Source organism: Dreissena polymorpha, chromosome 6 (assembly GCF_020536995.1).
Source record: "Dreissena polymorpha isolate Duluth1 chromosome 6, UMN_Dpol_1.0, whole genome shotgun sequence".
Taxonomy (NCBI): domain Eukaryota; kingdom Metazoa; phylum Mollusca; class Bivalvia; order Myida; family Dreissenidae; genus Dreissena; species Dreissena polymorpha.
This window is the reverse complement of record NC_068360.1, coordinates 48,148,924-48,165,890: the sequence shown is the minus strand read 5'-3', so window position 1 is coordinate 48,165,890 and position 16,967 is coordinate 48,148,924. Positions and strand designations below refer to the sequence as shown.

General features: G+C 34.6%; 1 protein-coding gene across 6 annotated transcripts in view; it reads left to right on the top strand.

The window, feature by feature from the left end:
* The first annotated feature begins 5,746 nt into the window (after window positions 1-5,746).
* LOC127833513 (myosin-VIIa-like) overlaps window positions 5,747-16,967 on the top strand; it is a 111,853-nt gene continuing 100,632 nt past the window's right edge. For 2 of the 6 annotated variants that reach the window (XM_052358805.1, XM_052358801.1), the window contains exon 1: window positions 5,747-5,980. The gene's annotated coding sequence lies outside the window, so the exon portion shown is untranslated. Of the gene's footprint in view, window positions 5,981-11,862; window positions 12,011-12,128; window positions 12,148-16,967 lie in introns of those variants that run through there. The other 4 variants (XM_052358804.1, XM_052358806.1, XM_052358802.1 and 1 more) reach the window with 4 other exon arrangements.

Genomic DNA, 16,967 nt, shown 5'->3' with positions numbered 1-16,967 from the left:
TTGTCCCACGTCCATGTGTTCCATAAAGTAATTACAGATACAGTAAGTTATGCTCATTGGGTCATTGTCGACCTGAAATGGCTTGAAATTAGCCGTGGGTGACTAGAAGCCGATTCTTGTCACCCAAGGGTGACTTCAAGCCGATTCATGTCACCCTGGGGTGACTTCAAGCCGACTGGGTGACTAGAATCGGCTTCACGCCCGGGTGCCTTCAAGCAGTTTCAGGTCGACAATGACCCAATGAGCGTAAGTAATGTACAGGTTTACTCATGGTGAGCTATTGGGATTCTGTGATTTCCAGGCTAGTGTGTCTGTCCGTCCGTCAACTTTTTCTTTTAACAAAATCTCCATCGAAAGTGCTTGGCAAATATTCATAAAACTTTACAGGAATGATCTATTGACCCTCTTTCAAAGTTGTTTAACCCATGTATTCCTAGTGGACTCCCATCCTTCTAAAGTGGATCAATTAATTTCCAAAATTAGGGATGTCTGGTATTTTTATTTTTAGAATATTTCTTACAGAAATTCCTTTAAGCAAGCATTATGCCGCGTCTCATCTGGGTCTACGCTGTTTGCCAAGGCCTTTTTTCTATACGCAGGGCATAAATGGGTTAAATCATTCTTATCCGCGGCATATGTAGGTCCGTTCTAAGGGTTAACAAATATTGAAACTAAAACGAGAAATATCTTTTAAAAAAGATATTCAGGGTATTTTCTGATTTTGAAATTAAGTGAAAACATTAACTTTTCTCAATAATGAAATTGAAAGCAAAAGTTGTTGCTATTGTTTTTTTTCCAAGGGTTAATGGCATATGATATCCACAGCATTGAATGTATGTTATTAAGTGCACATGTATTCAAACCACACAATACATGTAGTGTTCATTGATAAAATTCGTACTACAGGAGATCACAATCATCATATCTGTCCTCATATGGCTTATAATAAGTTTATTTCTTCACCATAAAATTATATGGTATGCAACATGTGATATACATGTACACTAGTTTTCTTTCTTCACATTAAAAAAAACATAAATCGTCTGTGTAAAGAAACTTACTGGATACATAGACTTAAAACATTACACCCTAATGGTATGAATAACAAAGTTCTTTTTAACATAAAAGACTAGCTATTCAATTTAATTAAGCTTACTTTTGTTTTTTCCTATTAGTATTTTTATATATAATTTTATAGGAAATTGTGTATTCTGGAATCCGAAAGTTAAGCTTAATTTAATTAACGTTCATTTTATTAACGTACATTTTCCCGCATTTTAATGTACGTTAAGTCAATTACGTAACATCCGCTTTCTGTTATTATTTGTATTATCCTGATGAAGGCGTAAGCCGAAACGTTGATGAAAAAGGAAAGAAAAATATGTGTTTTTGTTGGATTTATCATACTATACTTTCTTCACATTCAAATACCAGTTTCAGAGCTGTGTGATGCAAAAAATGGGTCTTATAATGATTCAGCGAGCAGAGCTCAAGTCCAGCCTTGGAAATTGGGCAGTCAGGTCAGACACTAAGCTGTCCGCTATAAAATCAGGCAAACCTTCATGGTCTTATTAGGTATCTCCTGACCAGACAAGGAGATGCCCAAGCCGGGCTATAGCTACGCTTACAGCATAAATATTATGGCATACAAACCATTTTCACTTGATGGTTTTGAAAAGATCTCATTGTGTATTGTTAATGGAACCACAGGTGGTTAGCGTGTGGCTATGATTTTAATTAGTGAAAACATCATTTTGAATGATAAATAATCATATTATAACGAAAAATTAACTTTTCTGAAAAAAAAAAATTCACTATCAAATATATATATAACAAGGTATGCAACTCAAAATCACCCCAAAACGGGGTGCATCGCTTTGAACAGCCATATCTTCATCAATTGTGCAGCGATTTTTACGATCTCGGTCTTATTCAACGCAGAAATGAATTTCCTTTCTGGAAATGTATATGTCTTGCAATATTTTTCAAATGCTGGGTCAACTTTTAAGAAATAACACGATACACAACACGCATGACCCAGTTGACAGTGATCATGTATTCTTTATGAATGAAATCTCCAGTTGTAAAGACACACCTCCGCATTGGACCAATGAAATCACTCGTATGTTTAAAATGTCAGTTAGTTGAAATGTATGTAAACAAAGGTTTCAAACGGCGCTGGACAGTTAGTCTTGATGCAGAATGTAACGACAAGAACGGTAATAATGTTTTTTCATACGTTTTATTGAATTATGGTATCGAACTACATGAACTTTGTAGGGAAGTTGCCCTTTACTCCGTGAAGATTTCAGTCTTAAAGACAGCATGATCACTGTCAACTGGGTCATGCGTGTTGTGTATCGTGTTATTTCTTAAAAGTTGACCCAGCATTTGTAAAAATATTGCAAGACATATACATTTCCAGAAAGGAAATTCATTTCTGCGTTGAATAAGACCGAGATCGTGAACATCGCTGCAAAATTTATGAAGATATGGCTGTTCAAAGCGATGCACCCCGTTTTGGGCTGATTTTGAGTTGCATACCTTGTTATATATATATTTGATAGTGAAATATTTTTTTTTTCAGAAAAGTTAATTTTTCGTTATAATATGATTATTTATCATTCAAAATGATGTTTTCACTAATTAATATCATAGCCACACGCTAACCACCTGTGAATGGAACATCAAAGTACAATACTTTTCGATACAAAAATGGAGACAATCTGTGTAAATTTAACACTGTGAAATTTGTGCAGCCTATTCAGGCTTTATGAAACGATTTCTATATTGGCTGACCGAATATGACGGAACATTTGTGGTCAGATATTAAAGGGATCTTTTTGCGTTTTGCTAAATTGACAAAATTAAAAAAAAAAAGTTTCAGATTTGCAAATTTTCGTTGGATTTATGATATTTGTGAGGAACCAGAAATACTGAACATTTACCATGCTCTCATTTAATCATTAAGAGAGTTTTGTTGTTATATTAAAGTTCACAAGTTTACTTGTATTAAACCACAAAGAGTTCATAGTTGGTATGTAGCACCATATAGCTGTCTTATACAAAGTATGTTCAAATCATGTCATAGTCTTAAAAAAGTGCCTTGCACTGGGAATCACCATCGACTTTGAAAAGGTGGTCTGAAACTGCAAGCTTATGGGTTTCATATTTGGTATGTAGTATCATCTAGAGTTCTTCTTCAAAGACAGAAAACTAGCCTCGCTCCTGGACTCGAAAGTTTGGTATTGAATAGTGAAGGAAAAAAGCTTTTCAAAAAGATTTTTGTCAGAATATTAAAAGCCCATAGTTTTCATATTTGACATGTAGCATCACTTAAGAGGCAACATTTAATGGTTCAAAGTCCCCTGTATCAAAAGTAGTCCCTAAAGCAGGGATTTCGAGTCATTGAACTGCACGAACATTGGCATGAAGTTACAGTTATAATCAATGACTATGTGATAATATTGGATCCAGTCAATAATCAATGAATATGAGATAACATTGGAAGCAGTATATGATCCATGAATAAGAGATAACAGTGGATCCAGATTCCAGTCTATGATAAATGACAATGAGAAAAAAGTAATTTAGTATATGATCATCATCAATGACTTCGATATAACAGTGATTCCAGTCTATGATATATGACTATGAGATAACAGTGATTCTGGTCAATTATAAATGACTATCCTAGATTCCAGTCTATGAGAAATAACAATGAGAAAACAGTGATTCCAGTCTATGATAAATGACTGAGAAAACAGTGATTCCAGTCTATGATAAATGACTGAGAAAACAGTGATTCCAGTCTATGATAAATGACTGAGAAAACAGTGATTCCAGTCTATGATAAATGACTGAGAAAACAGTAATTTCAGTCTATGATGAATGACTAGGAGAAAATAGCGATTCCAGTCTATAATACATGACTATGTGAAAACAGTGGTACCAGTCTTTGATAAATGACTATGAGAAAACAGTGATTCAAGTACATGTATATGATAATCATCAATGACTGAGATAACAGTGATTCCAGTCTATGATATATTACTATGAGAAAACGGTGATTCCAGTTTATGATAAATTACTAAGAGAAAACAGTGATTCCAGTCTATGATAAATGACTATGAGATAACAGTGATTCCAGTATATGGTAAATGACCATGAGATACCAGTTATTCAAGTCTACGATAAATGACCAAGAGAAAACAGTGATACCAGTGTATGATAAATGACCATGAGAAAACAGTGATTCCAGTCAATGATAAATGACTATGAGAAAACAGTATTCCATTCAATGATAAATGACTATGAGATAACAATAATTCCAGTCTGTGATAAATGACTATGGGATAACAATGATTACAGTCTATGATAAATGACAAAGAAATCACAGTGATTCCAGTCTATGATAAATGACTATGAGATAACAGTGATTACAGTCTATATGTGCAGTCCGCATAGGCTAATCAGGGACGACACGTTCCGCTTTAATGATATTTTTTGTTTCAAGGAAGTCCCTCCTTACGGAAAATCAAGTTTAGGCGGAAAGCGTCGTCCCTGATTAGCCTATGCGGACTGCACAGGCTAATCTGGGACGACACCTTACGCACATGCATTAAGCCCAGTTTTCACAGAACAAGGCTCATATGATAAATGACTGCTTCAGAAGTGATTCGAGTGTATGAGTATTGCCTTTTGGAACGTTTTTCCCGTGTATGAATGTTAACGTACCGCATTGGAACGTGATATCAGACTATACTATAATGAATAATCTCTTTCAAAAAATATATTGAATCGATCAGGAATAATTGTCGAAAATATGCCGTTTTTGCCATTAAATATCTAAAATTTATTTACGTCGTGCTGAATTACTACTCTCATCTAGAGTCCTATCAATGAATTCTGCAACAAATCGTACAGAACGTTAGGTCTTCTCAAAAGAAATTTATCCATGTGTCCTCAAGACGTAAAACTTCAGGCATACAAAGGACTAATCCGCCCAGTGTTAGAATATGCCAGCGCGGCCTGGGATCCGCATCAAATTTATTTACAAGAAAAACTTGAAAGCGTACAAAAGCGTTCAGCGTTCATCACTTCTAATTATCGGGACTATGAACCAGGATCCATGACTAAAATTTTAAAAGAATTAGAACTACAACCTTTGAAAGAAAGAAGAAAACAAAATAGACTAATATTACTATGTAAAGGACTTAATTCACGTGCAAATTTACCATTGGATCAACTACATCGACCTATTCGTTTCACCCAAACACAATATGTGACTGGAACTCTCTTCCTCCGGACTTGATTCGCAAATATCAAACAGCTATAAATGATCGTGTTTCTGTGTTTATAAACCAAATTAGAGGGGGGCTCGAAAACTAAGTATGTTTCACAGCTACTTGACGCACACGCGGTGAGCAAACGTTTTTCAATGTTTCACCATAACACATCAAGATCAAGATCAGTCCGTGGTTTGCGATACAAAGTTTCAATGTGTATATATACATATAAAATGTCGAATCAAGGGAGGTTATTGTGGATGCTTTACAACACATTTTCACTAGTTTTGTTTAGATTATCTCCCTTATTTTACGAACTTGATTGGCAAGTTACCTGATACGTAACGGTGGGATATCCCAATCAATAATTAAGGAACTCCCTATTGTTTGCAACCGTTTTGATAGTTTTAAAGGAAAGCGTGTCGTATTATTCAAACATAACGCACACATATTAACATTTGGTGGTCACAGATGTCGAATACTGAACATAAACTTTCCAGGTAGCGTTAATTACAGCAGGTGAGTGGGTTAATTGAATGTTAATGACGTCATTCGGAAATCTCCCGACACGGTCATCGAAGCATGAATGTTTGACAATACAGCTGGGTGTGTCAAACAAGAACAGTGTCACCTGTGCGATTTTGGATTATATTCTTCATTTAAAAAAATGCGATATTAATTTTATTACACAGGTAATAGTTATGGATGTTTTATTCTATTGAATGTTAAATTACCGGCAGTATTGATTTTCCATTGACCACCATTTTTAATGTGTGAATTTATTTATATTCTTACCCCACCTACTGGATTTACTTTGAACGAATACATGTTTAACTTTTAATAGTATGGAATGTCTTATGTAGTGAAGTCTTATACGTTTTATTAATACTAATAAATGTACGCACGATGGACTAGATTTGCTTATAGAAATATAGCCTATACATTTCAGACGAACTGTAAGTATAATAAATCAAAATGCTTGCTTTTTCTAGAACTTAGTTATACATTTTTAAGGGAGTTCTATACTCTGGGTCAGTATTTGGGAGGGGGGGGGGGGGGCACATATATTTTTACTCTAGTTGACATTTATTGTTCTTTAATGTTTACAGACATAAAAATTATGTAAATTGTAACAGACACCTGGTGTACAATACCGTATAGCTGTCCATTTTTATAAATTTTTCTCGTGTGTAAACTTTTCAATTATCATCATTTGAAAAATATAAGATTATTAAGCGTTGCAAAATGTGAAATGTCAATGAATAATTGGGTATGAATCTGTTGTTTTTGTTATATAAACTTTTCAACATGGATCTTGTATCATAGCATGTATAACATGTCTGACAATATACAACATTGTGGAATTGGCTAAGTGATTTAGGTAATAGACTTAATCTAAAGCCAGCTGGACGAAAAATTACATTCTTTCTTTAAATATATTCCCGTTATTATAATGGAGCTCTACAGATTAAATCGAGAAATTCATTAGGTATTTACTGACACTCTTAAAAAATGCCCCAATCTGTCAACAAGTCCCTTTAACCCATTACCACTTAGATACGTATTTTGACGCATTTGTAGTCCCTTAGGAAATTAAATTTAAACAAAGGCCGTTCTTACTAGATCAATGTTTTAAAGGTTGCAGTTCCAACCCTAAGACACTGATGAGCAGCAAGCAGCATAAAACCTGAACAGACTGCGAGTTACTCGCAGGCTGTTCTGGTTTTATGCTGTTTGCACATAGCCATTTTCACTTTGCTTCTAAGTAGGAAAGGGTTAACGCATGAGCCACAGGGTGACTGAAACTGCACAAATGCTTGAGCAGCTTGATATTATAATTACCAAATCACTTCAGGGTGTTTTCTGGTTTACTGCCTTTTGTTGTTAAATTGAGTTGAGAACACTTAAAAGGTCAGGTTTCCAATTGGCTTGGATGTCTGCATTGCAATCAGGAGGTCCCACAGTTTCAATCCCCACTCTCTAAGCGTCCTCTAGGGCATCTTTTAAGACACCAAGTACTAGTTTGACTCAAGAGTAACTAAATAAGCTATAGATTTCAATTCCTAAATTTTAACACTAGATTCATTTGCAATTTAGGTTATTGCTGCAGACAATTTTTAAATCAAATACAAGAAAATTAAATTATAATTTTTTTTCTTTTGTTCAGAATTTCACAATAATTTTTAGAACTACTATTCATATCTTCCGCAATGCGTTTTCTTTCATAATCTGAGCATTCAAATAATCTGATCATCTTTACACTTCCTTAATTGTATAAATTGATTTAACAGTTTGTCATATCTGCTCCTTTCGATGACAGATTGGTCAAAGTGTTCAAGTGTATATTAATGGCTGACAGGTATTTTGTTTATATCATAAATACATGAGAATGGATCATAAGTGTAGAATATTCGATAGTGTCTTTTACTTGAATCATTAAAGATTTGCTATGCTGATCTTTTCATATGACTCAGTTTGAAAAGATATTTCCTGTCTGGAAATAAAAAAGACATTAAATGCAGGCAAGATAAGCATCTAAACAATTCTGTCTTGACAATAAACTTAACACAAGATCAGTATCCTATTGAACTAAAGTTACTCAAAAGTTCTGAAACTTGTAAACCCGTCTTTGATTATAGATCTTATTTTTTACTTATTTTTTAGTATTTTTTATTTATTGATGACAATACATGTTTTAGGGGAATATATATTAAATGATTTTATGAACACCACACATTGCTATGCAAAGATATATAAACAATAATTAATAATTAATAATTAAATTATACACATACATTATATAAACCATAATTATACACATACATGTAGTCGCTTACATATGAACATCCCTGCGCTAGTAATAATTGACTCCCCTGCCATTTTTTGCTGAAGTACATAAAAATTCCTGCCAAATTAATCCTTTCTCTTACTTAAACAGCCAATGCAAATACACACCTGAGGGGGAAATCAAAGGCACACATGTTTGAATGATGCGCTTATGAGTCAATGATTAACCCTTCGCATGCTGGGAAATAATTTGTCGTCTGCTAAAATGTTGTCTGCTCAATTTCTAAATATAGCATTTTCTTCAATTTTGTTCAAAGAATACTATCCGAATAGCAAACAGTTTGGATCCAGATGAGTCGCCACATTCTGTGGCGCCTCATCTGGATCCAAACTGTTTTCAAAGGCCTTCAAAATTCGGTTCCCGCACTGAAAGAGTTAAATAAATATAATGTTCTTATAGTAGCTACCTGTAAGTAAATTCAGGCCTGAAAAAACGAATATGCATCAGATTATGGGAGACTAGAATGAGGCAAAAAAGCACCAAATAGTGTAGCTGTATTTTAAATATTTTCTTTCATGCAAGATAATATTGAGGTACTGTTGCTGTTAGACATCTGCCCCAGTGGAGTGACCCATCTGTGGTGAGTCAGTGATGGTGATAAAGTGACATGTATTGAATTCCATGTCATATAAGCTGTCTTAAATTCTTGGTGTGTGAGACCATTAAATTGTGTACTGATTATTAGGGATTTCTCAAAATAGCCTAGAAGATACTATTATGGGTAATGTTTCATTAAGTTTCCTTGTTTGATGATTTTAAGACCACAATCTTGAAATGAAAGCTGATTAGTTTCAAACTAAGAATTTATTTCAGTACATAGTGCATTTCATATACATGTAATTTAATTTCGTAATGAAATTTGTGTCTGGCTGCTCCTGGAATGGTAATTTTGTTTCATGAATTTCTGCATATTGCTGAAATTCTGTATTAATGAAACTGATGAACTATAATACAAGATTATAGATGAAGACAGTCATTTATGTATTTATGATTTCCCTGAAGCCTATTGCTATAGCTACCCATCTGTTCCATGCTTGAATCAATACTAACTTAAAATTGCTGTAAACAATACCACATGCTTGCAAGAAAATTGATTGTGACGGACAACTTATAAATTATTCAGTTGAATATACCTGAGGAAGCCATCTTTTGGCTGTTCTGAATTTCTTCTTACCTGTAGTCATCATTTTAGACCAACAATTAAATAAAGGGGTTTAATTATGTTTATGTTAGATATGGTTACAAACTATAGTGCTACCGATGTGTGCATTTAATTTTTGTGAGGTATAAACTATAGTGTTACCTACATGAGCATATTCTAGTGAGGTAACTATTATATATTAAGTGTTAACAACATGTGCTTAGAAATTCTAGTGAGGTAAATATAGTGTTACATTTCTCCCCAATGATATCTTGGCGGAGTTCAAAACTGTGTCATGTGAGGTCAAAAGTAGGTCTATAGGTCATATTAAAGAAAATGCTTTATAGCACTCTAGAAGTCATATTTTATGTCCAATCTTCATGAAACTTGACTTAATTATGACTGTCAAATAAATCTTATCTCTCGAATTTAAATGAACTGATAAAATGATGCACATCCAATGCAAATTCATGATTTTTTTTCTCATAATATTGACAGTTGTCTCACTCTGTATCTACATTTCAAAGGTATTGTAAAGTGAAACCTGTGTGACAAACTGAAAGCTTATTGTCATTCTGTCCATATATAGGGCTTTTTATGTCGGGAGTTTAAAAGCACTTACAAGTCTTGTTTCACAGATCGTTTATCATATAAAACCTATCAAGCATAGTGTTATTGCACATGTAAATCCTCAGAAACGCTGTTTGAAATGAATCATGAGGGTGTTACCATCAGTTGACAGGTTGATCAACTGTGAACTATATTGTAGGTACAAAATGTGCTATATGTGTGTGTTAATAACATAGTTCCATGATCTTTATCATGAATTATATTTAGAGCTTGTTTTGTCACTTAAATGTAATCAGTCCTGGATTACCGGTTAGGCAGAGTAGGCAAATGCCTTTGGGCCCTTCGACTTTTAGGGGCCCAGTGAGACAGTGACATATTATTTTTAGCTGGGCTGTTTTCGGAGAATACCCGAGGTATTGTCATAGCCTCCTCGTCGTCCGCCGTCCGGCGTCATGCTAAAACCTTAACATTGGCTCTAAAATTAAAGTGCTTCCACCTACAACTTTGTAACTTCATATGTACATGCACCTTGATGAGTTTTACACACCACACCCATTTTTGGGTCACTAGGTCAAAGGTCAAGGTCACTGTGACCTCTAATATAAAATTTGAACTTTGCCTCTAACATCATAGTGCTTCCACCTACAACTTTGAAACTTCATACCTACATGCACCTTGATGACTTGGGTCACTAGGTCAAAGGTCAAGGTCACTGTGACCTCTAATATAAAGCTTTAACTTTGCCTCTAACATCACAGTGCTTCCACCTACAACTTTGAAACTTCATCATTCTGTACTGATGATGATGCACCTTGATGAGTTCTACATGCCACACCCATTTTTGGGTCACTAGGTCAAAGGTCAAGGTCACTGTGATCTCTAATATAAAACATTAACTTTGCTTCTAACATCATAGTGCGTCAACCTACAACTTTGAAACTTCATATGTACATGCACCTTGATGACTTCTACAGGCCACACCCATTTTGGGTCACTAGGTGAAAATTCTGACAAGCTTTCGCAGCCGAGTGTGCAGGTTTTTTTTCCCACTTTTTGGGAAGATAGCCCATGGCTTTGGAATTGGGAATTTTATCGGCATTTTCATGAAATTGGGAAAATTAATTCTTTAGCCTTTTTTTTCCACACGAAAAGTCCACTAATTAGGGAAATACTAAATTTTATATAACACTTTCTTATCATTAAAATTAAAAGAACAAAATCATAAAATGCTTTGTTAGATGTAATTGAATTAAAATTGAGATAAAATACGCATAAGACACTTCTTTTTAAAAAAAAATAATATTTTTTTTTTTTTTTTTTTGGAAATTGGGAATTTTTTGCCACCTTTTGGGAAAAAAGTGTACTTTTTGGGATTGGGAACATAGCCGAATTTCGGCTATAAAATCGGGCCAAAAAAAAACCTGGCGTGGCACCCGTTATGCGGTGCTCTTGTTTGTACCTACTTATAATTATACTGAGCCTCATAAATCTAATGACTTGACAACAAGTTGACAAAATCAATTATCTTATACCAATGTAAAGTTGTGACATTGTAACATTCTCTGTCTTTCCAGCCTTGGCAGTGATAGGCTAATCTAAACAAGTGAAAACGACTGTGCACTCACTGGCGTTCTAGTAGGCACTAGCCGACTAAGGGCTTGGGCCCCAAACGTCTCACTGCCTATGGGCCTCCACGATGCTATTATCCGGCACTGGATGTATTATTCACAGTGCACAATCATTTTGCCACTGTGTGTAAGGCATAATGCATATTTACTATGTTATTCACTTGGAACATGCCATAATAATATTTATTTCTCAGTGCACATTTTGCCACTAAATTACACATACACTTCCTAGAAAATAAGCATAGTGGATTATATGGGTAAGATTGTGGCCCGTATGGTAATGAAATGTTTGCATAATTCTTTATCTTCGATGCAGAAAATAGACAAAACCTTTTGTGTACTTAATGATAACATGTTAGACGAAACTCCCTAGAGACTTCCGCATTGAACAACCTGTGTGCTGTTTGAAAGTAATTACACCCGAGACTAATATAATTTACCTGAAAGGACTGTGTTACAGTTTTAAAATGGAAATTGAATACTTATTAGGAGATTTTAAAATGTGTACTTATATTTGTCTGTGATGTTCTGAAGGGTAAGTTTTAAAGTACTTATCATATAATTGCACGCAAAGAGATAATTTGCAGTTTTCAGCATGTTGGTGTGAAGTCACTTTTTGTTTGTGTATAGAGGAATGGGACATCATCCAATTACAACTTTAAGGGATCATAAGTAATATGTGACTTTACTGCCACAGTATTTTATTAGACTTAGTATTTTATAATCCCTACTTTATTTCTAGGGATTAGTTTCATTTTGGGATGTAAAATATTATATGCAATGTGGTTGTGCACTGTGAAATTGAGATGTGCAGTGTGACAATAACTGTGCACTGTGTCAATAGATGTACACTATAATGACAATAGCTGTTCACTTTGACAATAGCTGTGCAGTGTGTCAATGGCTGTGTACTGTGACAATTGTTGTGCACTGTGACAACGGCTGCGTACTGTGAAAAAGCTGTGCACTGTGACAATTACTTTGCAATGTGGCAAAAGCTGTGTACTGTGACAATGTATAACAATAGTTGTGCAAAGTGACAATTGATTTGCAGTGTTACAATAGCTGTACACTGTGACAATGACTATGCACTGTGTCAATAGCTGTACACCTTGTGTATTGCTGTTCACTGAAACAAAAGCTGTATAGTGTGACACTATTAATGCATTTTGGTTACTGCAATGCACTGTGACAATAGCCATTTACTGTGACAATAGCTGTGCACTGTTACACTAGCTGTGTAGTGTGACACTAAGAAAGGCACTTTGGCCATTTTACTGTTACAAAAGCCATTAACTGTAACAAAAGCTGTGTGATGTGACAATGGCTGTGCACTGTGACAATAGGTGTGGAATGTGGCAATGGCTGTTCACTGTGACAAAAGCTGTGCACTGTGACCAAATTTGTGAAATGTGACAATAGTTGTGTACTGTGACGATATCTGTTGAATATGACGATGGCTGTTAACTGTGACAAAATCTGTGCACTGTGATAATAGCTGTGAAATGTGACAATGGCTTTGCACTTTGACAATAGTTGTGCACTGTGGCAATAGTGGTGCACTGAGACAATAGGTGTTCACTCTTACAATGGCTGTGTACTGTGGCAATAGCTGTTCACTGTAACAATGGCTGTGTGACCTGAAATATCGGTGCACTGTGACAATAGCTGTACACTGTTACAATAGTTGGGCACTATGACATTAGCCTGTGATATGACAATGGCTGTTCACTGTGACAATAGTTGTGCACTGTGACAATGGCTGTGTACTGTGACAATAGCTGTGTAATGTGACAAAAGCTGTGCACTGCACGCAAGACTGTACAAGAAACTGGGTGTAGCCTTAAGGTGTCAAATCGTTTGAAGTATTACACGGTATTGATAAAATTGTTTGGTGTAATACATGTTATCTGTCTCAAGTACAAGATAACATGATCAAACCATTCTAAAACTTAGACAAGCTTGCTTAGTTTAAAATCAATTTCAAAATTTGGTATGTGAAACTATGAATGTTATCAACAGAAGTCAGTATTCTAGTCACCATTGAGTGTGATAAAGTTTATTTAAATGATGAAAGTGCTTAGGCGTTTTGCTTATACTATTGTGCTAGAAATTGAAGAAGAAAATCATTTTTTTTTCATTTTTGCAAAGGGTGGGTTTTGATTTCTTTCCTACTAATTTAGATTCAAATAAGTGTGACTAATGATATAATGTGCACTCTAAAAGATATTATTTTCTGTTTCATAAATATCAATTGATATATCTCTCTTGTACATATAAAATCATTAATTGTGTTTATTGTGTAGTAAATTACAAGGAATTTGAAATATTTCATTATGTGGTAAACCAATTTTTAACTCTTACAGGTAGACTGGTCTTAGTTTAGAGGCTTCAATCTGTCTTAGTTCTATACTTCACATTTAGTTTACCATGTTTGTTTGTTTGTTTGTCAAACAGCGTTATAGTGCTACTGATATTCAATATCTGCCACCATTGTCTGAATTCTGCCCCTGTGTATGACTTATATCATGCCTCAAATATATAAGGGACCGATTGAAAACTATGATAATCCATTCATGGATACCTCAGGCAATCTTTTGTCTCTGTATTGTAAGTTCTGTATAATAGGCAATTTTGTTTTAAGAAAATAGAATGTTATTTAAATCTGCAAATACTGTTGATAAGCGAGTTATTACCAGGTTTTGTATGTGTCTGTACATAATATGGAAGAAAGGTATTATAAAAAAAAGAGAGTCATTTTGTGGCATATTTTCCTGTGAAAGAAAATGTAAATAGCAAGCATTATCATGCGGTTTTCATGAAAAACTCCGGTAACTGTGGTGAATAATTCGAGGGGGTTGTCCAAATAACATTTACTTTGTTAAAAATGGTTATGAACATAGTACAACCCATTTGAAAAAATACTCCCAATAATAAACGAAAGTTAATTTGTTTTATGACAATTGATTATTAGTGGTCTGTTATGTATCATAATTTGTTAATTGTTGAACAAATGATTAATTTCATAATTTGATTACTTTACAAGGTACCACATAGTCAGTCGTCAAAGTGACTGCATGGTCCAGCTTATATATGTGTTCAAGTACACATTTAACCCTTTCCCACTCAGGAGCAAAGTAGAAATGGCTAAGTGCAAACAGCATAATACCAGAAATGAAGCCTTTGAAATTTGAATCTACTGAGAAAGGTCTTTAATTAAATAAAACTTTCTAAGGGACTACAAATGCGTAAACATACGTATCTAAGTGGTAAAGGGTTAAATGAAAAGCATGGAACCGAACCTGTCGTTATGATACACCCAACCATGAAATAAAAAAAAAAATTGTTAAAAAACAGTATAACTATAACATTACAGGCAGTACATCTTAATATTTATAACACTGACCACAAAATCAAATACTGTCTTCTCACATAAGTTCAATTAAGTTTGTTAACCTCTATGATGTATTTTTACTAGTCATTTACGTCTGTTGTTATGATTTGTTCTAAATTTGTCCATATACTCCTTTAAACGTTATAAGTAAACACAATTTTTACAATCATTTTATTACGGACAGAATGATGGACATATTCAGCATATTTTTAACCCATATATGCCTAGCGTCTAGTAAAAAGGCCTTGGCAAACAGCTTAGACCCAGATGAGACGGCGCTGTTTGCTTCAAGAAATTTCTGTAAGAAAATTTTTAAATATAGAAATAAGTATACTAGACATCCCTAATTTTGGAAATAAATTGTTCCAATTTTAAAGGATGGGATAGTCCACTAGGCATAAATGGGTTAAAAACAAACACAAGCAACAATAGCAAGTGACAAAAATTGAAGTCGTAAACAGCAGTAAACTAAAGTAATTGACTTCACTAGGTTGTGAGTAAACGCTCAGTAATTAGGTTAATTTACATTAATTTCCATGTAATTATCTTAATCTGTTTATGATAACAGTTTATTGCACATTTGTACCATATTGGGTTTATTGTACATTTCTACAATATTGCATGAATGTGTTAGGATGGTAAACAGTTAACTCATAGGGAGAGATCTAGTGCAAGATATCGGGTAAACAGTTATGTCATAGGAAGAGATCTAGTGCAAGATAGCAAGTAAACAGTTAACTCATAGGGAGAGATCTAGTGCAATAAAGCAGGTAAACAGTTAACTCATAGGGAGAGATCTAGTGTAAGATATCAGGTAAACTGTAAACTCATAGGGAGTGATCTAGTGCAAGATAACAGGTTATCAGTTCACTCATAGGGAGAGATCTAGTGCAAGATATCAGGTTAACAGTTAACTCATAGGGAGAGATCTAGTGTAAGATATCGGGTAAACAGTTAACTCATAGGGAGAGATCTAGTGTAAGATATCAGGTAAATAGTTAACTCATAGGGAGAAATCTAGTGTAAAATATCAGGTAAACAGTTAACTAATAGGGAGAGATCTAGTGTAAGATATCAGGTTAACAGTTAACTCATAGCAAGAGATCTAGTGCAAGATATCAGGTTAACAGTTAACTTATATGGAGAGATCTAGTGCAAGATATCAGGTTAACAGTTAACTCATAGGGAGAGATCTAGTGCAAGATTTCAGGTAAACTGTTAACTCATAGGGAGATGTCTAGTGCAAGATTGCAGGTAAACAGTTAACTCATAGAGAGATATCTAGTGCAAGATTGCAGGTAAACAGTTAACTCATAGGGAGATGTCTAGTGCAAGATTGCAGGTAAACAGTTAACTCATAGGGAGATATCTAGTGCAATAAAGCAGGTAAACTGTTAACTCATAGGGAGATATCTAATGCAAGATGGCAAGTAAACAGTTAATCATAGGGAGAGATCTAGTGCAAGATAGCAAGTAAACAGTTAACTCATAGGGAGATATCTAGTGCAATAAAGTAGGTAAACAGTTAAGTCACAGGTAGAGATCTAGTGTAAGATGGCAAGTAAACAGTTAACTCATAGGGAGAGATATAGTGCAAGATATCAGGCAAACAGTTAACTAATAGGGAGTGATCTAGTGCAATAAAGCAGGTTGAAACAGTTAACTCATAGGGAGTGATCTAGTGCAAGATATCAGGTAAACAGTTAACTCATAGGGAGAGATCAAGTTGCAATAAAGCAGGTGAACAGTTTACTCATATAGAGAGATCTAGTGCAAGATACCAGGTAAACAGTTAACTCATAGGGAAAGATCTAGTGCAAGATAGCAAGTAAACAGTAAACTCATATGGAGAGATCTAGTTCAAGAAAGCAAAAAAAACAACAGTTAACTCATTGGGAGAGATCTAGTGCAATAAAGCAGGTAAACAGTTAACTCACAGTAAGAGATCTAGTGCAAGATAGCAGGTACACAGTTAACTCATAGGGAGAGATCTAGTGCAAGATAGCAAGTAAACAGTTAACTCATAGGGAAAGATCTAGTGCAATAAAGCAGGTAAACAGTTAACTCATAGGGAGAGATATAGTGCAAGATAGCAGGT